This window comes from Nerophis lumbriciformis, linkage group LG03, assembly GCF_033978685.3.
Source record: "Nerophis lumbriciformis linkage group LG03, RoL_Nlum_v2.1, whole genome shotgun sequence".
NCBI classification, from domain to species: domain Eukaryota; kingdom Metazoa; phylum Chordata; class Actinopteri; order Syngnathiformes; family Syngnathidae; genus Nerophis; species Nerophis lumbriciformis.
The window spans coordinates 36,259,642-36,284,301 of NC_084550.2; the positions used below are offsets into that span (position 1 = coordinate 36,259,642).

General features: G+C 45.2%; 1 protein-coding gene across 1 annotated transcript in view; it reads right to left on the reverse strand.

The window, feature by feature from the left end:
* Window positions 1-24,660, reverse strand: part of LOC133583834 (bis(5'-adenosyl)-triphosphatase-like) — a 282,505-nt gene that overhangs the window by 232,407 nt on the left and 25,438 nt on the right. The gene's annotated exons all lie outside the window — the stretch shown is intronic.

Sequence of the window (24,660 nt, forward strand, 5' to 3'; positions counted from 1 at the left end):
GTTACTATAATCTAAGTCACAGCAGCTCAGACGAGGCACCAAGCACTGTGGGTGGGGAGCGTTTCCACAAAGTGTTTCCAGAGCTGTCAGGGACAGACCCGGAAGGAGATTTTTACAACCAACTTCTAAAGCATAGTAATATGTCAGATGTATCAGATTGTAGATGTTTTGTTTTTTTTACCCTTCGCTTTCATATTTGGCTGTTTGTTGCATTTTTGTTGCGTTTCGACTGATTGTAAAATATGTCGATCGAGAGGGGGTGTGACGTTCATATGTTGTCAATATTCAGTGTTTTATTGTTCATTGTTAATATTGTAAATCCCACATTCTTTATTTTCATGTACATTCTGGGCATACTTGCCAACCTTGAGACCTCCGATTTCGGGAGGTGGGGGGCGTGGTCGGGGGTGGGGCGGGACGTGGTTGGGGCGGGGGCGTGGTTGGGGGCGTGGTTAAGAGGGGAGGGGTATATTTACAGCTAGAATTCACCAACTCGAGTATTTCATATATATATATATATATATATATATAAATATATATATATATATATATATATGAAATACTTGACTTTCAGTGAATTCTAGCTATATATATATTTATTTATTTTATTATATATATAAATAAAAGAAATACTTGAATTTCAGTGTTCATTTATTTACATATATACACACACAACACTCATCTACTCATTGTTGTACTTGAAAGTACAATGCAATACAATTCCGGGGCAATGGCACCTATCAAATACACAGTAATGAAAACACAGTTGTTCTACTAACCGTACTGTGTGTTATGAGAGTAGAGTATGTGTGTTTGTGGCCCTTTAATAGGTGACAGCATGTGAGGTGAGGGACGTCAGTGAGTGTGTGGGCGAGAGAAGAGAGGGAGCGGTAGCTGAGTGCGGGGGGGACTAGTTGGTTTTGTGTTGGATTGGCTGTGTGCAAGCAATCAATAAAGCAAGATTTGCAACTAATCGCTGGACTCATCATTCACCCTAAAGACCCACTGCCGGGTAAGGTGAAGGGTGTTTTCCCCCTAGCATACATCGGGCCTGGAGAAGTGTCTCCCCTGCGCTCTTAGACTATGGTCTTGTTCTTCTGCTTTGTCTCCTTGTGTGCGCACACTGGACTCAGGTCCGCATGGAGCTGGAGGGGGCGTGGCCTCCAGCTCCGGCTGAATTCCGGGAGTTTTTCGGGAGAAAATTTCTTTTCGGGAGGTTTTCGGGAGAGGCGCTGAATTTTGGGAGTCTACCGGAAAATCCGGGAGGGTTGGCAAGTATGATTCTGGGTGTCTCATTCAGTATAAAAATTGTAAAATTCTATTCCGTTTTTAAGGCGGTCTGTCATAACATTTTTAGCTTTCAATCAGACATTATTGTGAGATTTTGTATCAGTGTTCCTAAAAATAGATATACCAGCCCCCAGACACATTTTTTTCTCTAAATTTGGCCCCCTGAGTCAAAATAATTGCCCAGGCCTGCCATAGGAGGATCCAATAAGCCATGCCAACTACTAAGATAGAGCTCTGAAACGTAAACCAGGGTGGCAACTCCTGGCAACCTCCAAACCCAGACTGGTCCATCAGATTGCCAGATGGAAAAGCGTGGTTCATCACTCTAGAGAACACGTCTCCACTGCTCTAGAGTCCAGTGGCGACGTGCTTTACACCACTGCATCCGACGCTTTGCATTGGACCCCCCCCCCCCCACATCTCCCGAAATCGGAGGTATCAAGGTTGGCAAGTATGGTGGTGGTCCAAAGAACCCACTGGGGAGCAACCTCCACAACATGTTTTAGCCTTTGTATTAGGCCATTTCTATACAAATTACATGATGATGTCACACTACCACCTCGGGTTGAACGGTATACCGGTACAAGTATAGTATCGCGGTAATAATGTATCAAAACAGTACTATACTCTGTTTGAAAAGTACCGTATTTTTCGGATTATAAATCGCAGTTTTTTTCATAGTTTGGCCTGGGGTGCGACTTATATTCTGGAGCGATTTATGTGTGAAATCATTAACACATTACCGTAAAATATCAAATAATATTCGAGGAAGAAGATTTCATCGGATTTAGCGATTAGGAGTGACAGATTGTTTGGTAAACGTATAGCATGTTCTATATGTTATAGTTATTTGAATGACTCTTACCATAATATGTTACGTTAACATACCAGGCACGTTCTCAGTTGGTTATTTATGCCTCATATAACATACACTTATTCAGCCTGTTGTTCACTATTCTTTATTTATTTTAAATTGCCTTTCAAATGTCTATTCTTGGTGTTGGATTTTATCAAATACATTTCCCCAAAAAATGCGACTTATACTCTATTGCAGCGTACATATGTTTTTTCCCTTCTTTACTATGCATTTTCGGCTGGTGCGACTTATAATCCGAAAAATACGGTACCAGTTCCCCATTTAATTTTTTTCAACGGACATGACAGCGCGTCGTCACGTCATGACATCATTGACTTTCTCAGTCTTTTTTCCCACTTTGAAACATGTTGCAGGCAGGCATCACATTCCAAATGAGCTAATATTTGCAAAAAATAACAACGTTTTCCAGTTCGAACATGAAGTATCTTGTCTTTGCAGTCAATTGAATATAGGTTGAAAACAGTGACGTGCGGTGAGGTTGATGGCTGGTGAGGCACTGACTTCACCACAGTCAGATTTACAAACATATGAACCCTAAAGAGTATCTTATTCACCATTTGATTGGCAGCAGTTAACGGGTTATGTTTAAAAGCTCATACCAGCATTCTTCCCTGCTTGGCACTCAGCATCAAAGGGTTGGAATTGGGGGTTAAATCACCAAAAATGATTCCCGGGCGCGGCGCCGCTGCTGCCCACTGCTCCCCTCACCTCCCAGGGGGTGAACAAGGGGATGGGTCAAATGCAGAGGACACATTTCACCACACCTAGTGTGTGTGTGACAATCATTGGTACTTTAACTTAACTTTAACTTAACTTAACTTTAACTTTACACATACAAACTGTAGCACACAAAAAGCACATTTAATAAAAAAAACGTTATTATGGTCTTACCTTTACTTATAAATGTGCCGCTGTTGTGCTGGATTAATGAACCCCCTGATGGGAGTGTTATATCAACTAAAGCCCTCACTTCAACTTTCCACGTGCAAGATTGAATCTATTTAAAAAAGTGTAACCGAGGGTTTATAAATGTCGCCTATACTGTATGAAACTACAAAATAACAAACACGGAGGCTCCAGTTTACACGAGGACCACTTTATTTACGTTCTTTCAAAAACTTCCGCTCCACTCCAACGTGTCAAAATTCCGCTCTTAGCGCCTTCAAAATAAGAGCTCAAGGCATATACTGTATAACAGCGCATAACAGGAACTTAACATCACAAAGAGGAAAGCCCATAAAAATAGGTTACAAAAGTTATTTAATAAGAAGCCAAAAAGTGCAAAAAAAATAATGTTCGTGTTGGAGGAGTTGTGAATTAGGTACACCTGCAGTCTGCAGGTGTACCTAATGTTGTGGCCCTGCAGTCATTCACAACTCCTCCAACACGAACATTATTGTTTTTGCACTTTTTGGCTTCTTATGAAATAACTTTTTTAAATAGATTCAATCTTGCACGTGGAAAGTTTAAGTGTGGGCTTTAGTTGATATAACACTCCCGTCAGGGGTTGCCGTGCATTCTACGGCGGGGGTGCAGGAGGCGAGCCTCAGCCAGTGCGTCTTTTGCAGCCGTTTTATGATCGCTCAGCACAAGAAATACTTTACACACATACAGTTGTTGACAAAATACACTGTACATTATATACCTCAGCTAACTAAACTATGGAAATGTATAATATAGTTCATATAGCAATACGGTCTCACTGCACAGCAGACCAGCAGTTAGCCGAGTCCGTCCATGTTGAGGCACTGAGTGACGTGCCTCGACTGGCTGCTGTTCACCGCACCGTCTCTTCTCAGTATTTGAACGGCAAATATGAAAATTCAGCGATTTTGAATAAAAATAATCTAAAATTGGTGAAGTTAAATGGAAAATAACTTAATAGTATAATCACTGGATACATTTAACAATTTAATATATATATTTTTCTTTTTACATTTTTTTTCTTTCCATGATGGCAGGTGAGGCCCCGCCTCACCTGCCAACTTCACTGGTTTTGGGTTTCATACTAAAATGATGGTATTGTGACAAAACCCCTAAACACACCATTACTGTTTTTGCTCCCATTTTTCATGAGCTTTTATTTAGCCTCTCAAATGTTGTTTACAAATATGTCTTAATCATGTTAGTGAGCACTTATTTTTTTGTTGAGATAGTCTATTTACCTTCGAGCTTTGGCATATTAACATGCTGATTATTGTACATGAAAGCCTCAGGGTGGCCAAAATAAAAGGTCACACCAAAATGAGCAGTTTTATCACTGATGCTGAAATGTTGAAGGGGCGTGCAATAGTCATAATAATAATACACTAGGTAATTACCATGTGATTGTGAACAAGCAACAAAAAAAACTGATGACTTAGTTTTCAATGTTTCTTTTATCAATATACTGTATAATTATATTGAGTTTCAACTCGAAGCTGCTTTGAGGCAACAATGCTGGAATACAAAGCGAGCAAAAAAGCCCAGCTGACTGTTTCTAACCCTGATGGACTGCACATCAGTGTTCAGGAGGATGAGGGGGTTTATGATGGACACGTGGGAACCAGCTAACTGAGAGCTGGCTTCTCACTTCAAAGTGCATCAGTCCATCCAAGCCTTGTTGAAATGCACTGATCTTAGCACAAAAACCAAGGGAATCCATGACAGATCAATCTGGCTAAGCCTCACCAAGGATGAATACCGATTAAGACGAAATGTTCTCGAAGGTCATTTGAATTTCATCGAGGAAAGTGTGCCGCCAGCCTTCTGATGGTATCTGGGAGATGTGCAAAATGGACAAAAAGCCTGCAAATGGGGCTGTAATGAGAGGGTTCATGTTCAAACCTAGCACAATGACAAAGAGGGTTACCACAAAAAGATCTTAATTTGTAAATGACAATCCAAGCCTGAAGCTATCAATTATTTTAGTAATCGAGTAATTTATCAGTTTGTTCGATTAATCGAGGAATCGGATAAAACCCACTTATATAAGAAAAAAATCATCAGTTTAGTCAATTAATCAAGTAATCGGATAAAACCCACTTAGACAAAGAGAAGACCTTCTGGAGGAAAGATCTGTCGTCAGATGAAAGAGAAATTAAGCTGTTTGGCCACAATACCCAGCAATATGTTTGGAGGAGAAAAGGTGAGGCCTCCAATCCCAGGAACACCATACCTACCGTCAAGCATGGTGGTGGTAGTATTATGCTCTGGGCCTGTTTTGCTGCCAATGGAAATGGTGCTTTACAGAGAGTAAATGGGACAATGAAAAAGGAGGATTACCGCCAAATTCTTCAGGACAACCTAAAATCATCAGCCCGGAGGTTGGGTCTTGGGCGCAGTTGGGTGTTCCAACAGGACAATGACCCCAAACACACTTCAAAAAAGGTTGAAAAACACTGTACTAGGTCATAAAATCAGTGTCAGTTGAGTCGGTCCATAGGTTGCCTGTAGGGATTTTTAACGTCCAGCAGATGTCAGTGTTTAGTGACACAGTATCGACACAGTTTTGCAATGTGTCGAAACGCTTCATGACGCCTCATCAACCCATCACTAGAATATACTTAAACATCACTGGTAACTTTTTAAATGTACTTTCAGTCAACTTAAACAATTTTGTAAACATCAGTGAAATTATCTTCTTTAAACATTCTCCCCAGTGAAATTATCTTCTCTCTCTTGGTTTCCTCACCAGTTGCGTCTTCTGAGTCCACACAGGAGCTGTCTTCCTTCCTCTTAGCAGCATGTCAAAGGGGTGACTGACTGAAGCTCAAACATTTTTGAGCATTTGCTCTGAGCAGGTGAACAGGTGAATTCAATCAAACCAATCTGTTGGAAGCAGGTGGAGATGTTCAGCCCTCAGCTCTCACTGTTGCCCCTTCAGGCCTGGAGTGTGCTCTACAAATCAGTGGTGTTTGTGCTGCTCTGTACTTTGACTTGACATGATTATAGTAACCTAATTAGTTACTATAATCTAAGTCACAGCAGCTCAGACGAGGCACCAAGCACTGTGGGTGGGGAGCGTTTCCACAAAGTGTTTCCAGAGCTGTCAGGGACAGACCCGGAAGGAGATTTTTACAACCAACTTCTAAAGCATAGTAATATGTCAGATGTATCAGATTGTAGAGGTTTTGGGCGCAGTTGGGTGTTCCAACAGGACAATGACCCCAAACACACTTCAAAAGTGGTAAAGGAATGGCTAAATCAGGCTACAATGAAGATTTTAGAATGGCCTTCCCAAAGTCCTGACTTAAATGTGTGGACAATGCTGAAGAAACAAGTCCATGTCAGAAAACTAACACATTTACCTAAACTGCAACCAATTTTGTCAAGAGGAGTGCACAAAAATTCAAGCAGAAGCTTGTGGATGGCTACCAAAAGCGCCTTATTGCAGTGAAACTTGCCAAGGGACACGTAAGCAAATATTAACATTGCTGTATGTATACTTTTGACCCAGCAGATTTGCTCACATTTTCAATAGACCCATAATAAATTCATAAAAGAACCAAACTTCATGAATAATTTTTGTGACCAACAAGTATGTGCTCCAATCACTCTATCACAAAAAAATAAGAGTTGTAGAAATGATTGGAAACTCAAGACAGCCATGACATTATGTTCTTTACAAGTGTATGTAAACTTTTGACCACAACTGCATGCCTTTGAGTTGTTTCCATTCATATGTTCTTGTCCTGTGATTCTCAAACTGTGGGACACGCAAACTCCTCTACCACGGTAAGGTGGCAGCAACTGGTGGTGAGTTGGCTGCAATGGTGGGGACGATGCCGGACAGACCTGGCAGGCCCAAACGCATTGTGAGGGTCTGCTGGGAACGTCTGGCAGAGTCTCCTGTCAGAGAGAGTTTCAATTCCCACTTCCGGAAGAACTTTGAACATGTCACGAGGGAGGTGCTGGACATTGAGTCCGAGTGGACCATGTTCCGCACCTCTATTGTCAAGGCAGCTGATTGGAGCTGTGGCCGCAAGGTGGTTGGTGCCTGTCGTGGCGGTAATCCTAGAACCCGTTGGTGGACACCGGCGGTGAGGGATGCCGTCAAGCTGAAGAAGGAGTACTATCGGGTTCTTTTGGCTCATAGGACTCCGGAGGCAGCGGACAGGTACCGACAGGCCAAGCGGTGTGCGGCTTCAGCGGTCGCGGAGGCAAAAACTCGGACTTGGGAGGAGAACGAATTCCGGACGGCTTCGAAGCGATTCTGGACCACCATCCGCCGCCTCAGGAAGGGGAAGCAGTGCACTGTCAACACCGTGTATGGTGCGGATGGTGTTCTGCTGACCTCGACTGCGGATGTTGTGGATCGGTGGAGGGAATACTTCGAAGACCTCCTCAATCCCACCGATACGTCTTCCTATGAGGAAGCAGTGCCTGGGGAGTCTGTAGTGGGCTCTTCTATTTCTGGGGCTGAGGTTGCTGAGGTAGTTAAAAAGCTCCTCGGTGGCAAGACCCCGGGGGTGGATGAGATCCGCCCGGAGTTCCTTAAGGCTCTGGATGCTGTGGGGCTGTCTTGGTTGACAAGACTCTGCAGCATCGTGTGGACGGTACCTCTGGATTGGCAGAACGGGGTGGTGGTTCCTCTCTTTAAGAAGGGGAACCGGAGGGTGTGTTCCAACTATCGTGGGATCACACTCCTCAGCCTTCCCGGTAAGGTCTATTCAGGTGTACTGGAGAGGAGGCTACGCCGGATAGTCGAACCTCAGATTCAGGAGGAACAGTGTGGTTTTCGTCCTGGTCGTGGAACTGTGGACCAGCTCTATACTCTCGGCAGGGTCCTTGAGGGTGCATGGGAGTTTGCCCAACCAGTCTACATGTGCTTTGTGGACTTGGAGAAGGCATTTGACCGTGTCCCTCGGGAGGTCCTGTGGGGAGTGCTCAGAGAGTATGGGGTATCGGACTGTCTGATTGTGGCTGTCCGCTCCCTGTACGATCAGTGTCAGAGCTTGGTCCGCATTGCCGGCAGTAAGTCGGACACGTTTCCAGTGAGGGTTGGACTCCGCCAAGGCTGCCCTTTGTCACCGATTCTGCTCATAACTTTTATGGACAGAATTTCTAGGCGCAGTCAAGGCGTTGAGGGGATCCGGTTTGGTGGCTGCAGGATTAGGTCTCTGCTTTTTGCAGATGATGTGGTCCTGATGGCTTCATCTGGCCAGGATCTTCAGCTCTCACTGGATCGGTTCGCAGCCGAGTGTGAAGCGACTGGGATGAGAATCAGCACCTCCAAGTCCGAGTCCATAGTTCTCGCCCGGAAAAGGGTGGAGTGCCATCTCCGGGTTGGGGAGGAGTTAAAGTACCTAGGAGTCTTGTTCACGAGTGAGGGAAAAGTGGATCGTGAGATCGACAGGCGTATCAGTGCGGCGTCTTCAGTAATGCGGACGCTGTATCGATCCGTTGTGGTGAAGAAGGACCTGAGCCGGAAGGCAAAGCTCTCAATTTACCGGTCGATCTACGTTCCCATCCTTACCTATGGTCATGAGCTTTGGGTTATGACCGAAAGGACAAGATCACGGGTACAGGCGGCCGAAATGAGTTTCCTCCGCCGGGTGGCGGGGCTCTCCCTTAGAGATACGGTGAGAAGCTCTGCCATCCGGGGGGCGCTCAAAGTAAAGCCACTGCCCCTCCACATCGAGAGGAGCCAGATGAGGTGGTTCGGGCATCTGGTCAGGATGCCACCCAAACGCCTCCCTTGGGAGGTTTAGGGCACGTCCAACCGGTAGGAGGCCACGGGGAAGACCCAGGACACGTTGGGAAGACTATGTCTCCCGGCTGGCCTGGGAACGCCTCGGGATCCCCCAGGAGGAGCTGGACGAAGTGGCTGGGGAGAGGAAAGTCTGGGCTTCCCTGCTTAGGCTGCTTCCCCCGCGACCCGACCTCGGATAAGCGGGAGAAGATGGATGGATGGACGGATGGATGGTACAGTATTTTACTTTCCTATATACAAACACAATGTTACTGTTCAAACTGTGTATAATGTTACAGTGGCCAAAATATAATATATACCTGTTAAATAAAACCTCAGCCATGTTTTTAATGAATTCTTAGGGCTACTACACAAATGCATTTTAATGTCCGTCCTTATGGTGGTAATTGGAGAGCCAAACGTTTTCTGAGGTGGTACTTGGTTAAAGAGAGTTTGAGAACCACTGCTCTAGTCATTATTAATATAGGTGGCCCATTAAAGGGGAACATTATCACAATTTCAGAAGGGTTAAAAACATTAAAAATCAGTTCCCAGTGACTTTTTTTTATTTTTCGAAGTTTTTTTCAAAATTTTACCCATCACGCAATATCCCTAAAAAAAGCTTCAAAGTGCCTGATTTTAACCATCGTTATATATACCCGTCCATTTTCCTGTGACGTCACATAGTGATGCCAACACAAACAAACATGGCGGAAAGAACAGCAAGCTATAGCGACATTAGCTCGGATTCAGACTCGGATTTCAGCGGCTTAAGCGATTCAACAGATTACGCATGTATTGAAACGGATGGTTGTAGTGTGCAGGCAGGTAGCGAAAACGAAATTGAAGAAGAAACTGAAGCTATTGAGCCATATCGGTTTGAACCGTATGCAAGCGAAACCGACGAAAACGACACGACAGCCAGCGACACGGGAGAAAGCGAGGACAAATTCGGCGATCGCCTTCTAACCAACGATTGGTATGTGTTTGTTTGGCATTAAAGGAAACTAACAACTATGAACTAGGTTTACAGCATATGAAATACATTTGGCAACAACGTGCACTTTGAGAGTGCAGACAGCCCAGTTTTCATCAATTAATATATTCTGTAGACATACCCTCATCCGCTCTCTTTTCCTGAAAGCTGATCTGTCCAGTCCAGTTGGAAATGCATCTGCTTTGAGTGTCGCAGGATATCCACACATTCTTGCCATCTCTGCCGTAGCATAGCTTTCGTCGGTAAAGTGTGCGGAACAAACGTCCAATTTCTTGCCACTTTCGCATCTTTGGGCCACTGGTGCAACTTGAATCCGTCCCTGTTCGTGTTGTTACACCCTCCGACAACACACCGACGAGACATGATGTCTTCAAGGTACGGAAAACAGTCGAAAAAACGGAAAATAACAGAGCTGATTTGACTCGGTGTTTGTAATGTGTTTGAGAAAATGGCGGATTGCTTCCCGGTGTGACGTCACAATGAGAGCGGATAATAGAAAGGCGTTTAATTCGCCAAAATTCACCTATTTAGAGTTCGGAAATCGGTTAAAAAAATATATGGTCTTTTTTCTGCAACATCAAGGTATATATTGACGCTTACATAGGTCTGGTGATAATGTTCCCCTTTAAAATAACAAAAGAAACTGTAATTGTTCACTTTCATAAAAACTGTATAATGATATTTTCATATGATAAAGGTGACCGAGTGGTTAGAGTGTCCGCCCTGAGATCCGTAGGTTGTGACTTCAAACCCCGGCCGAGTCATACCAAAGACTATAAAAATGGGACCCATTACCTCCCTGCTTGGCACTCAGAAATTTATCAATTCATCAACCCTTGATGCTGAGTCAGCATCCAGGGTTTAAATTGGGGGTTAAATCACCAAAATAGATTCCCGGGCGCGGCCACCGCTGCTGCTCACTGCTCCCCTTACCTTCCAGGGGGTGATCAAGGGTGATGGGTCAAATGCAGAGAATAATTTCGCCACACCTTCGCACTTTAACTTGAACTTAACTAAAAAGTATTTGATAAGACTTTTATCAAATACTTTTTGGCCCCCTATGCTTTATGAAAATAAAACATTTGGAGTGTTTCTTACCTTTCTGTATTTGTATCTAAAAGCAGCACTATCTATCATCCATGAAAATATACTATGTATGATCATCTTCATTTTGTCTTAAAAGTCCAGTTTCGAGAAGTATTTGATCTTGAATATCCATCCATCCATCCATTTTCTACCGCTTATTCCCTTTGGGGTCACGGGGGGCGCTGGAGCCTATCTCAGCTACAATCGGGCGGAAGGCGGGGTACACCCTGGACAAGTCGCCACCTCATCGCAGGGCCAACACAGATAGACAGACAACATTCCCATTCACATTAATCTTGAATATATAACCTCCAAATTTGCAGACACATTCATTAATCAGTGATTTGAACTTAATGAAAATGACTGCAAATAAGCCGTGTGTCTGGGAGCCGCAGGACTCGCACAACACAGCAACAAAGCTCAGTCCCTTCAGGGTTTTACATGCTTTTGTGTGTTTGTTGCAACTTAAAAGGCCAGAATTAATGCCATTTTGTAGAAAGTAGCGGTAAAAGTTGCCACATTTTGGAGCCTATTATTTTAATTTTTTTTATAACATTGAATCTAAGTGAGATTTTTAAAATGTCAACGCCAAATCAAAGTATTCCTTGTAACCTTAGCCACGAAAATCAGAGCATTTCAACACAATTGGAAAACCATTACTGCATACTCAGATTTATTGTCAAATTACTGTACTATTCTAATTAATCATAAATGATAATAGTAACAAGGCTTCCGTATTGTCCGCTGTCTACTGTTTCGTCCACAAGTTGCAGACATTCTCTATGTATGTTTTACGCTTGAAAAGGGTTTGTCCATCTTAAACATTCATTTATGTTCCAACACATTTACCCCCACATGGTAAGCGCATTGGTTAAGTGTTGAGAACAATCTATATCGCTCAGTTTCCTTGGTAAATGAGATGAGCGATGAACAGCACACTTCAACATTTCTAACATGTACCGCATTTTTTGGACCTTAGGGCGCACCGGATTATAAGGCGCACTGCCAATGAGCGGGTCTAGTCCGGTCTATTTTCATAAAAAAGGCACATCGAATTATAAGGCGCATTAAAGGAGTCATAGTATTATTTTTTTCTAAATGTAAAATACTTCCTTGTGGTCTACATAACATGTACTGGTAGTTCTTTGGTCAAAATGTTGCATAGATGATGTTTTACAGATCACCTTCAAGTCGCTTTCTGACAGTCACTTCAGGATGCGCCGTTTTGTGGGCGGTCTTATTTACGTGGCTCACCTTCGACAGAGTCTTCTCCCCGTCATCTTTGTTGTAGCGGTGTAGCGTGCAAGGACGGGTGTGGAAGAAGTGTCAAAGGATGGAGCTAACTGTTTAAATGACATCCAGACTTTACTTCAATCAATAACGGAGCAGCAACAAGGCCAAAAATGTGTCCCGTGAAAAACCGTCTGACCGGAACTCTCTAATAACTAAAGTTCCTTGGGTAAATAATGTAAACTCACTACACCGGTATGTTTTAGCGCTGTCATGGCGAGTTTACTGACAGATATAAGTAAGAACTTTACACTACTTTACATTAGAAATGGCAACAGCGGAGGATGAATGTCCCATAACAAGAAGATAGAGAAAAAGAAGAAGCTACGGTATCGACATGGACTACAAAGGCGGACGCGAACAATTTTTCAGGATGTATGCAGATCCCAAATACAGATCAGCAGGTAAAAAAAGTCGCTTTTGCATAATATTGCGAAACAAAACGCCAGATAATATGTCTTACTTTGTACACACACGCCATAATAATACTCCTATGTTGAAGCACAGTACAATCCATCAAGCGGTGCGGCTTCATAGCTTACCAAAGTCGTACTAAAACATTTTGATAGATTTTTGAGCGCCGTGAGTAATGTTCTATATTTTCAATGGAACATATAAAAATGTTGGTGTTGTTTACTTGAGTCATATTGCCATCATATTGCAGTCTACATGTATCTCTTATGTTTGACTGCCTATCTACTGGTCACACTTATCATTACACCATGTACCAAATAAAATTGCTTCGAAGTCAGTAAGCAAAACCAGATATATTCCGTACATTAGGCGCACTGTTGAGTTTTGAGAAAAAAAAATGATTTTATTTGCGCCTTATAGTCCGAAAAATACGGTATATTTATTTTTTATTTGTATGTATTTTACATTGTTTTCTGCATGTAAAACTATCATTTTTTCACCCCCAAAAAATGTTTTTGGGTCTCTGCAACGGATTCATTGGATTTGGATTTCTTATGGGGAAAAAAAGTGCTTCAGTTTTTGTACGATTCAGCTTTTGTCGGGCCTACTGGAGTACAAAGTGATATGCACAACTAAACAATTATTCATATTACACAAACTTCTTCTGTTCACCATTCAGCCAATGAAATGTGTTACTTCCCACCCACTGAGTTTTGGCACATTTCCGACTGTTGGAGCCATCTCCTCCCGAGGCATTAACACACTGGGCATGGAAGCATCCCGCTGGATAACTGCCATGAATACGGAATGTCAGACAGAAATAATCTCCTCCCAGTGATAACCCAGCAATCTCACAGCCCGAGGCAGCTTGGCACAATTCGAAAATAAATGGAACAATAACATGGCTCGCAGGTAATGGGGCGATGACACGGCGACTGCGGGGTTACACAAATGCACATCATCACCATAAGTTGACTGAAGACAAATGGACAGACCCCTAACAGACATTTTACTTATATTCCCTTTTGAACAGAATGGGATACATTTGCTGTTTGACACTTTTTTGTTTTACCTTTTTAGAACTATGATCTGTTTTAAGATTAAATACCCCTGATTCAAACATGTAGTCGAAATATTCAATTTCTTTAAACATGTCTGTCTCATAGATTCTTCAGTGATATTTTACCAGCGGCTATAGCGGAGGTTCCCTGCGGGCAGACCTTGGTCCATATCTGGATCAGACACCCTGTCTGTTCAGGACACCTGGGGCCTCATGTACAGAGAGTTCAGGGTCTGATCGAGATGCGGCGCCACGGCTAAATTGAAGCCACCACAACTTAAAAATGAGGAATTCCTTTCTACGTGGTAACAAATTAAAAGTAATATATTGTATGCAGCCTTCCCGGTAAGGTCTATTCAGGTGTACTGGAGAGGAGGCTACGCCGGATAGTCGAACCTCGGATTCAGGGGGAACAGTGTGGTTTTCGTCCTGGTCGTGGAACTGTGGACCAGCTCTATACTCTCGGCAGGGTCATTGAGGGTGCATGGGAGTTTGCCCAACCAGTCTACATGTGTTTTGTGGACTTGGAGAAGGCATTCGACCGTGTCCCTCGGGAAGTCCTGTGGGGAGTTTTCAGAGAGTATGGGGTATCGGACTGTCTGATTGTGGCAGTCCGCTCCCTGTATGCTCAGTGCCAGAGCTTGGTCCGCATTGCCGGCAGTAAGTCGGACACGTTTCCAGTGAGGGTTGGACTACGCCAAGGCTGCCCTTTGTCACCGATTCTGTTCATAACTTTTATGGACAGAATTTCTAGGCGCAGTCAAGGTGTTGAGGGGATCCGGTTTGGTGGCTGCAGGATTAGGTCTCTGCTTTTTGCAGATGATGTGGTCCTGATGGCTTCATCTGGCCAGGATCTTCAGCTCTCACTGGATCGGTTCGCAGCTGAGTGTGAAGCGACTGGGATGGGATGAGAATCAGCACCTCCAAGTCCGAGTCCATGGTTCTCGCCCGGAAAAGGGTGGAGTGCCATCTCCGGGTTGGGGAGGAGATCTTGCCCCAAGTGGAGGAGTTCAAGTACCTCGGAGTCTTGTTCACGAGTGAGGGAAGAGTGGATCGTGAGATCGACAGGCGGATCGGTGCGGCGTCTTCAGTAATGCGGACGCTGTATCAATCCGTTGTGGTGAAGAAGGAGCTGAGCCGGAAGGCAAAGCTCTCAATTTACCGGTCGATCTACGTTCCCATCCTCACCTATGGTCATGAGCTTTGGGTTATGACCGAAAGGACAAGATCACGGGTACAAGCGGCCGAAATGAGTTTCCTCCGCCGGGTGGCGGGGCTCTCCCTTAGAGATAGGGTGAGAAGCTCTGCCATCCGGGGGGAGCTCAAAGTAAAGCCGCTGCTCCTCCACATCGAGAGGAGCCAGATGAGGTGGTTCGGGCATCTGGTCAGGATGCCACCCGAGCGCCTCCCTAGGGAGGTGTTTAGGGCACGTCCGACCGGTAGGAGGCCGCGGGAAAGACCCAGGACACATTGGGAAGACTATGTCTCCCGGCTGGCCTGGGAACGCCTCGGGGTCCCACAGGAAGAGCTGGACGAAATGGCTGGGGAGAGGGAAGTCTGGGCTTCCCTGCTTAGGCTGCTGCCCACGCGACCCGACCTCGGATAAGCGGAAGAAGATGGATGGATGGATGGATATTGTATGTATACATATACAGTCGGGGAATGCATCTCTACTTTAAATGGCGATTCTGTAGGGAATCTCGATACATGGGTTACGATACGATTGTTTTTGGAAACTGTGGCCGCCGTGTCCTCCGGAACAAAGAGGAGAAGAACCATTTGGACTGTTCTAGGTGCAAAGTTGAAAAGCCAGCATCTGTGATGGTATTGGGGTGTATCAGTGCCCAAGACATGGGTAACTTACACATCTGTGAAGGAACCATTAATGCTGAAAGGTACACACATGTGTGGAGGGGGGCATGGCCTGCGGGCTTGCGGGCCTGCCGCGGAACGGGGTGTGCCAGGTCCGGCCTCGAAGACAGCACCAGGTGAGTAGATGGCCCAGGTAGGCCTTGTTATCTAATCACCTGTCGCCTTTATTAGCAGCAGCCGGAGCGAGACACGTTGTTGGAGTTGGAGTTGTTGTGGGAGCCAGAGAGAGAGAAAGACACGGACTCAGAAAAATACATTTTGCTGGAAAGCAAAAGGCTTGCACGATTTATGAAAATAAAACAGTGTTGTACCCTGAACTCCGGGCTCTCGTGGCAGTGTGTGGTGGTCCGAGGAACCCACTAGAGGGCAACCTCTACAACAGGTTTTGGAGCAACATATGTTCCCATCCAAGCAATGTTATCATGGACGCCCCTGCTTATTTCAGCGAGACAATGCCAAGCCATATTTTACAACAGCGAGGCTTCGTAGTAAAATAGTGTGGGTACTAGACTGGCCTGCCTGTAGTCCAGACCTTTCTCCCATTGAAAATGTGTGGCACATTATGAAGCATAAAATACCACAACGGAGACCCACGGACTGTTGAACAACTTAAGCTGTACATCAAGAAAGATTGGGAAAGAATTCCACCTGAAAAGCTTAAAAAATGGTCTCCTCAATTCCCAAACATTTACTGAGTGTTGTTAAAAGGAAAGGCCATGTAACACAGTGGTAAAAATGTCCCTGTGACAACTTTTTTGCAATGTGTTGCTGCTATTAAATTCTAAGTTCATGATTATTTGCAAAAAAAAAACAAGTTTCTCAGTTGGAACATTAAATATCTTGTCTTTGCAGTCTATTCAATTGAATATAAGTTGAAAAGGATTTGCAAATCATTGTATTCTGTTTTTATTTACGAATTACACAACTTGCCAACTTCACTGGTTTTGGGTTTTGTACAATCTGGGCTATATAGAAGCGTGATCTCGACAACAGAATCTATTTGTAGCACGCCATGGTGCAACTCAAGAGGTATTGTGGCGTCGTGCCAAAAAAACAAACACCAGCAATACTGCGATGGTGTGTCTGGAATAGGGATGGGTACCAATTCGGAACTTTTAAGGCACCGGTAACGTCGGTACAACGGGGTACGGACTCATGTAAAATCAAACGGTACTATATTTCGATACCGCTTGTTGCACGTGACATCAATGCCAGTTGCAGACTAAACACTGGCTTAAACACTTTGCAAGGCAAACAAGCACTCAACATTGACTTAGTCAGACTGCCTCTAGGAAAGGTTGGACATCTCTTTGTGATGGATGATTCCATACACATCTAGATACATGGGTTACGATACGATTAAAAAATGATTTATTTTATGTAAGCAAATGTAACCAAAAAGTATTTGACAATATACTTTTGGTCCATTTTATCACATCATATCATTACAATTTTTATTAAAGTCAATTACTCCCTATTTCTTCTTCCTTCCTTTTCTTCCTTTTTGTTATTTTAATGTGCAACCTATGATTAGAGTACTGTATTTCCGGACTATAAGGCACACTTAAAATATTTTTTTTTTGCTGAAAACTTGACAGTGCGCCTTATAACCCGGTGTGCCTAATGTACGGAATAATTCTGTTTTTTTTTACCGACCTAGAAGCAATTTTATTTGGTACATCGTGTAATGATAGGTGTGACCAGTAGATGGCAGGCAAACATAAGAGATACGTGTAGACTGCACTATGATGGCAACACCAACATTTTATATGTTCCGTTGAAAATATTCTCCGCTGTTAACATTTCTAATATAAAGTAGTGTAAAGTTCTTACTTTTATCTGTAGGTAAACTCGCCATGAAAGCGCTAAAACATACTGATGTAGTGAGTATAGATCAGTGGTTCTTAAAGGGGAACATTATCACCAGACCTATGTAAGCGTCAATACAGGTAAAAGCCAGTAAATTAGAATATTTTGAAAAACTTGATTTATTTCAGTAATTGCATTCAAAAGGTGTAACTTGTACATTATATTTATTCATTGCACACAGACTGATGCATTCAAATGTTTATTTCATTTAATTTTGATGATTTGAAGTGGCAACAAATGAAAATCCAAAATTCCGTGTGTCACAAAATTAGAATATTACTTAAGGCTAATACAAAAAAGGGATTTTTAGAAATGTTGGCCAACTGAAAAGTATGAAAATGAAAAATATGAGCATGTACAATACTCAATACTTGGTTGGAGCTCCTTTTGCCTCAATTACTGCGTTAATGCGGCGTGGCATGGAGTCGATGAGTTTCTGGCACTGCTCAGGTGTTATGAGAGCCCAGGTTGCTCTGATAGTGGCCTTCAACTCTTCTACGTTTTTGGGTCTGGCATTCTGCATCTTCCTTTTCACAATACCCCACAGATTTTCTATGGGGCTAAGGTCAGGGGAGTTGGCGGGCCAATTTAGAACAGAAATACCATGGTCCGTAAACCAGGCACGGGTAGATTTTGCGCTGTGTGCAGGCGCCAAGTCCTGTTGGAACTTGAAATATCCATCTCCATAGAGCAGGTCAGCAGCAGGAAGCATGAAGTGCTCTAAAACTTGCTGGTAGACGGCTGCGTTGACCCTGGATCTCAGGAAACAGAGTGGACCGACACCAGCAGATGACATGGCACCCCAAACCATCACCCAACCATGCAAATTTTGCATTTCCTTTGGAAATCGAGGTCCCAGAGTCTGGAGGAAGACCGGAGAGGCACAGGATCCACGTTGCCTGAAGTCTAGTGTAAAGTTTCCACCATCAGTGATGGTTTGGGGTGCCATGTCATCTGCTGGCGCCTGCACACAGCGCAAAATCTACCCGTGCCTGGTTTACGGACCATGGTATTTCTGTTCTAAATTGGCCCGCCAACTCCCCTGACCTTAGCCCCATAGAAAATCTGTGGGGTATTGTGAAAAGGAAGATGCAGAATGCCAGACCCAAAAACGCAGAAGAGTTGAAGGCCACTATCAGAGCAACCTGGGCTCTCATAACACCTGAGCAGTGCCAGAAACTCATCGACTCCATGCCACGCCGCATTAACGCAGTAATTGAGGCAAAAGGAGCTCCAACCAAGTATTGAGTATTGTACATGCTCATATTTTTCATTTTCATACTTTTCAGTTGGCCAACATTTCTAAAAATCCCTTTTTTGTATTAGCCTTAAGTAATATTCTAATTTTGTGACACACGGAATTTTGGATTTTCATTTGTTGCCACTTCAAATCATCAAAATTAAATGAAATAAACATTTGAATGCATCAGTCTGTGTGCAATGAATAAATATAATGTACAAGTTACACCTTTTGAATGCAATTACTGAAATAAATCAAGTTTTTCAAAATATTCTAATTTACTGGCTTTTACCTGTATATACCTTGATGTTGCAGAAAAAAGACCATATATTTTTTTAACCGATTTCCGAACTCTAAATGGGTGAATTTTGGCGAATTAAACGCCTTTCTATTATTCGCTCTCGGAGCGATGACGTCACAACGGGAAGCAATCCGCCACTTTCTCACTTTCGTCGGTGTGTTGTCGGAGGGTGTAACAACACGAACAGGGACGGATTCAAGTTGCACCAGTGGCCCAAAGATGCGAAAGTGGCAAGAAATTGGACGAAATTTGTTCAAAATACTAGGCTGTGGGGAAAGCCGACAAAATGGTCAGTCGTTTGTTCCGCACACTTTACCGACGAAAGCTATGCTACGACAGAGATGGCAAGAATGTGTGGATATGCTGCGACACTCAAAGCAGATGCTGACATCAACTCCAAAACTGGACAGATCAGCTTGCAGGAAAAGAGAGCGGATGAGGGTATGTCTACAGAATATATTAATTGATGAAAACTTTGTTCATTACTCGCGGTTTTACGTAAATTATTATACATAAACTGTGTTTACCAATAATTTAGCTTAAAAACATTTATTTTTTTCCAATCATTCGAGTACATTCGGGTAGTCTTGTGTAATGCAGTATTTTGTGTCTATTTAGGTATGGTTAACCTGAGTGCTGAAATCGTGGAAAAATATATGTTCTTAGTGCGCCTGAAATGGGCTGTCTGCACTCTCAAAGTGCATGTTGTTGCCAAATGTATTTCATATGCTGTAAACCTAGTTCATAGTTGTTAGTTTCCTTTAATGCCAAACAAACACATACCAATCGTTGGTTAGAAGGCGATCGCCGAATTTGTCCTCGCTTTCTCCCGTGTCGCTGGCTGTCGTGTCGTTTTCGTCGGTTTCGCTTGCATACGGTTCAAACCGATATGGCTCAATAGCTTCAGTTTCTTCTTCAATTTCGTTTTCGCTACCTGCCTCCACACTACAACCATCCGTTTCAATACATGCGTAATCTGTTGAATCGCTTAAGCCGCTGAAATCCGAGTCTGAATCCGAGCTAATGTCGCTATATCTTGCTGTTCTATCCGCCATGTTTGTTTGTATTGGCATCACTGTGTGACGTCACAGGAAAATGGACGGGTGTATATAACGATGGTTAAAATCAGGCACTTTGAAGCTTTTTTTTTTAGGGATACTGCGTGATGGGTAAAATTTTGAAAAAAACTTCGAAAAATAAAATAAACCACTGGGAACTGATTTTTAATGTTTTTAACCCTTCTGAAATTGTGATAATGTTCCCCTTTAACCTTGTTGGAGGTACTGAATCCCACCAGTTTCATATGCGCATTCTTTCCCTTCTTTCGTGAAAAATATATATATTTTTTTTTTTCAAATTCAAGACAGAGTTATATGTTTTTGTTACTGGTGCACAAAATGAACCGTGCATGAACATCACCTTGTTCAAAGAACAAAACCAACACAGTGCATGAACTCACAAAAAATTACACAAATCAAATGCAAATCAGATGGAAAATTAGAAGGAACATAGTTTGGGGGTATCCAAAATATGTCGATAGGGAGAAGTTTTTATTTACACGATGAGTCGGGTGTGTCTTGACCTCCGCGGTGGAGGCTCCGCCGAACCCCTGAGGCCGACTCACCGAACCCTTAGGGTTCGATCGAACCCAGGTTAAGAACCACTGGTTTAGATTATTCACCCAAGGAACTTTAGTTATTAGAACGTTCCAGTCGGACGGTTTTTCACGGGACACATTTCCGGTGTTGTTGTTTCCGGATGAGAAGACGCTGCTCCGTTATTGATTGAAGTAAAAACTGAATGTCATTAAAACAGTTAGCTCCATCTTTTGATACTTCTTCTACTCCCGTCCTTGCACGCTACACCGCTACAACAAAGATGACGGGGAGAAGACGCTGTCGAAGGTGAGCCACGTAAATGCAACATTTTGACCAAAGAACCACCATTACATGTTATGTCGACCACAAGGAAGTGTTTTACACTTAGAAAAAGATAACAACAACATGACTCCTTTAATGCGCCCTATAATCCGGTGTGCCTTATGGTCCGAAATACGGTATATAAATTTAAATTAAAAAAAAGAAAAAAACTCCACAGGTGCCTCACGGCCACTGCACATCACAGCACTACTGCCATCTAATGTCTTGGTATTGCAACTGCATGCAAAGTACGATAAAGATACTCAATTGTAAAACAACTACATATAACTGAACAGCACAGCTATCATAATCATCCCACTGGTAAATGTTAAAAAATATTTTATTACTAAACAAATTAAAATTTATGAACATACACCAAAGTACCAACATTTGTACCGGTGAGTTGTATGGAATCCCAGGAACCGGGAATTGATACACTCAAGTATTAAAAAGCTAAAAAAAGCTCCTCTCTGAGCTGCCACCTTAACGTGGTAGAGGAGTTTGCGTGTCCCAATGATCCTAGGAGCTATGTTGTCCGGGGGCTTTATGCCCCCTGGTAGGGTCTCCCAAGACAAACTGGTCCTAGGTGAGGGATCAGACAAAGAGCAGCTCGAAGACCTCTATGAAGAAAACAAGCAAGGAACCCAGATTTCCCTTGCCCGGACGCGGGTCACCGGGGCCCCCCTCTGGAGCCAGGCCCGGAGGTGGGGCACGATGGCGAGCGCCTGGTGGCCGGGCCTGTCCCCATGGGGCCCGGCCGGGCACAGCCCGAAGAGGCAACGTGGGTCCCCCCTCCAATGGGCTCACCACCCATAGCAGAGGTCATAGAGGTCGGGTGCGATGTGAGCTGGGCGGCAGCCGAGGGCAGGGCACTTGGCGGTCCGATCCTCGGCTACAGAAGCTAGCTCTTGGGACGTGGAACGTCACCTCGCTGGGGGGGAAGGAGCCTGAGCTAGTGCGCGAGGTGGAGAAGTTCCGGCTAGATATAGTCGGACTCACTTCGACGCACAGCAAGGGCTCTGGAACCAGTTCTCTCGAGAGGGGCTGGACTCTCTTCCACTCTGGCGTTGCCGGCAGTGAGAGGCGACGGGCTGGGGTGGCAAATCTTGTTTCCCCCCGGCTCAGAGCCTGTACGTTGGAGTTCAACCCGGTGGACGAGAGGGTAGCTTCCCTCCGCCTTCGGGTGGGGGAACGGGTCCTGACTGTGGTTTGCGCTTATGCGCCAAACCGCAGCTCAGAGTACCCACCCTTTTTGGATTCACTCGAGGGAGTACTTGAGAGTGCTCCCCCGGGTGATTCTCTCGTTCTACTGGGGGACTTCAATGCTCATGTTGGCAGCGACAGTGAAACCTGGAGAGGCGTGATTGGGAAGAATGGCTGCCCGGATCTGAACCCGAGCGGTGTTATGTTATTGGACTTTTGTGCCCGTCACAGATTGTCAATAACGAACACCATGTTCAAACATAAGGGTGTCCATATGTGCACTTGGCACCAGGACACCCTAGGCCGCAGTTCCATGATCGACTTTGTAGTTGTGTCATCGGATTTGCGGCCTCATGTTTTGGACACTCGGGTGAAGAGAGGGGCGGAGCTTTCTACCGATCACCACCTGGTGGTGAGTTGGCTGCGATGGTGGGGGAGGATGCCGGACAGACCTGGCAGGCCCAAACGCATTGTGAGGGTTTGCTGGGAACGTCTGGCAGAGTCTCCTGTCAGAGAGAGTTTCAATTCCCACCTCCGGAAGAACTTTGAACATGTCACGAGGGAGGTGCTGGACATTGAGTCCGAATGGACCATGTTCCGCGCCTCTATTGTCGAGGCGGCTGATTGGAGCTGTGGCCGCAAGGTAGTTGGTGCTTGTCGTGGCGGTAATCCTAGAACCCGTTGGTGGACACCGGCGGTGAGGGATGCCGTCAAGCTGAAGAAGGAGTCCTATCGGGTTCTTTTGGCTCATAGGACTCCTGAGGCAGCGGACAAGTACCGACAGGCCAAGCGGTGTGCGGCTTCAGCGGTCGCAGAGGCAAAAACTCGGACATGGGAGGAGTTCGGGGAAGCCATGGAAAACGACTTCCGGACGGCTTCGAAGCAATTCTGGACCACCATCCGCCGCCTCAGGAAGGGAAAGCAGTGCACTATCAACACCGTGTATGGCGAGGATGGTGTTCTGCTGACCTCGACTGCGGATGTTGTGGATCGGTGGAGGGAATACTTCGAAGACCTCCTCAATCCCACCAACACGTCTTCCTATGAGGAAGCAGTGCCTGGGGAGTCTGTGGTGGGCTCTCCTATTTCTGGGGCTGAGGTTGCTGAGGTAGTTAAAAAGCTCCTCGGTGGCAAGGCCCCGGGGGTAGATGAGATCCGCCCGGAGTTCCTTAAGGCTCTGGATGCTGTGGGGCTGTCTTGGTTGACAAGACTCTGCAGCATCGCGTGGACATCGGGGGCGGTACCACTGGATTGGCAGACCGGGGTGGTGGTTCCTCTCTTTAAGAAGGGGAACCGGAGGGTGTGTTCTAACTATCGTGGGATCACACTCCTCAGCCTTCCCGGTAAGGTCTATTCAGGTGTACTGGAGAGGAGGCTACGCCGGATAGTCGAACCTCGGATTCAGGAGGAACAGTGTGGTTTTCGTCCTGGTCGTGGAACTGTGGACCAGCTCTATACTCTCGGCAGGGCCCTTGAGGGTGCCTGGGAGTTTGCCCAACCAGTCTACATGTGTTTTGTGGACTTGGAGAAGGCATTCGACCGTGTCCCTCGGGAAGTCCTGTGGGGAGTGCTCAGAGCGGACTGTCTGATTGTGGCAGTCCGCTCCCTGTATGATCAGTGCCAGAGCTTGGTCCGCATTGCCGGTATTAAGTCGGACACGATTCCAGTGAGGGTTGGACTCCGCCAAGGCTGCCCTTTGTCACCGATTCTGTTCATAACTTTTATGGACAGAATTTCTAGGCGCAGTCATGGCGTTGAGGGGATCTTGTTTGGTGGCTGCAGGATTAGGTCTCTGCTTTTTGCAGATGATGTGGTCCTGATGGCTTCATCTGGCCAGGATCTTCAGCTCTCACTGGATCGGTTCGCAGCTGAGTGTGAAGCGACTGGGATGAGAATCAGCACCTCCAAGTCCGAGTCCATGGTTCTCGCCCGGAAAAGGGTGGAGTGCCATCTCCGGGTTGGGGAGGAGATCTTGCCCCAAGTGGAGGAGTTCAAGTACCTCGGAGTCTTGTTCACGAGTGACGGAAGAGTGGATCGTGAGATCGACAGGCGGATCGGTGCGGCGTCTTCAGTAATGCGGACGCTGTATCGATCCGTTGTGGTGAAGAAGGAGCTGAGCCGGAAGGCAAAGCTCTCAATTTACCGGTCGATCTACGTTCCCATCCTCACCTATGGTCATGAGCTTTGGGTTATGACCGAAAGGACAAGATCACGGGTACAAGCGGCCGAAATGAGTTTCCTCCGCCGGGTGGCGGGGCTCTCCCTTAGAGATAGGGTGAGAAGCTCTGCCATCCGGGAGCAGCTCAAAGTAAAGCCGCTGCTCCTCCACATCGAGAGGAGCCAGATGAGGTGGTTCGGGCATCTGGTCAGGATGCCACCCAAACGCCTCCCAAGGGAGGTGTTTAGGGCACGTCCGACCGGTAGGAGGCCGCGGGGAAGACCCAGGACACGTTGGGAAGACTATGTCTCCCGGCTGGCCTGGGAACGCCTCGGGGTCCCACAGGAAGAGCTGGACGAAGTGGCTGGGGAGAAGGAAGTCTGGGCTTCCCTGCTTAGGCTGCTGCCCCCG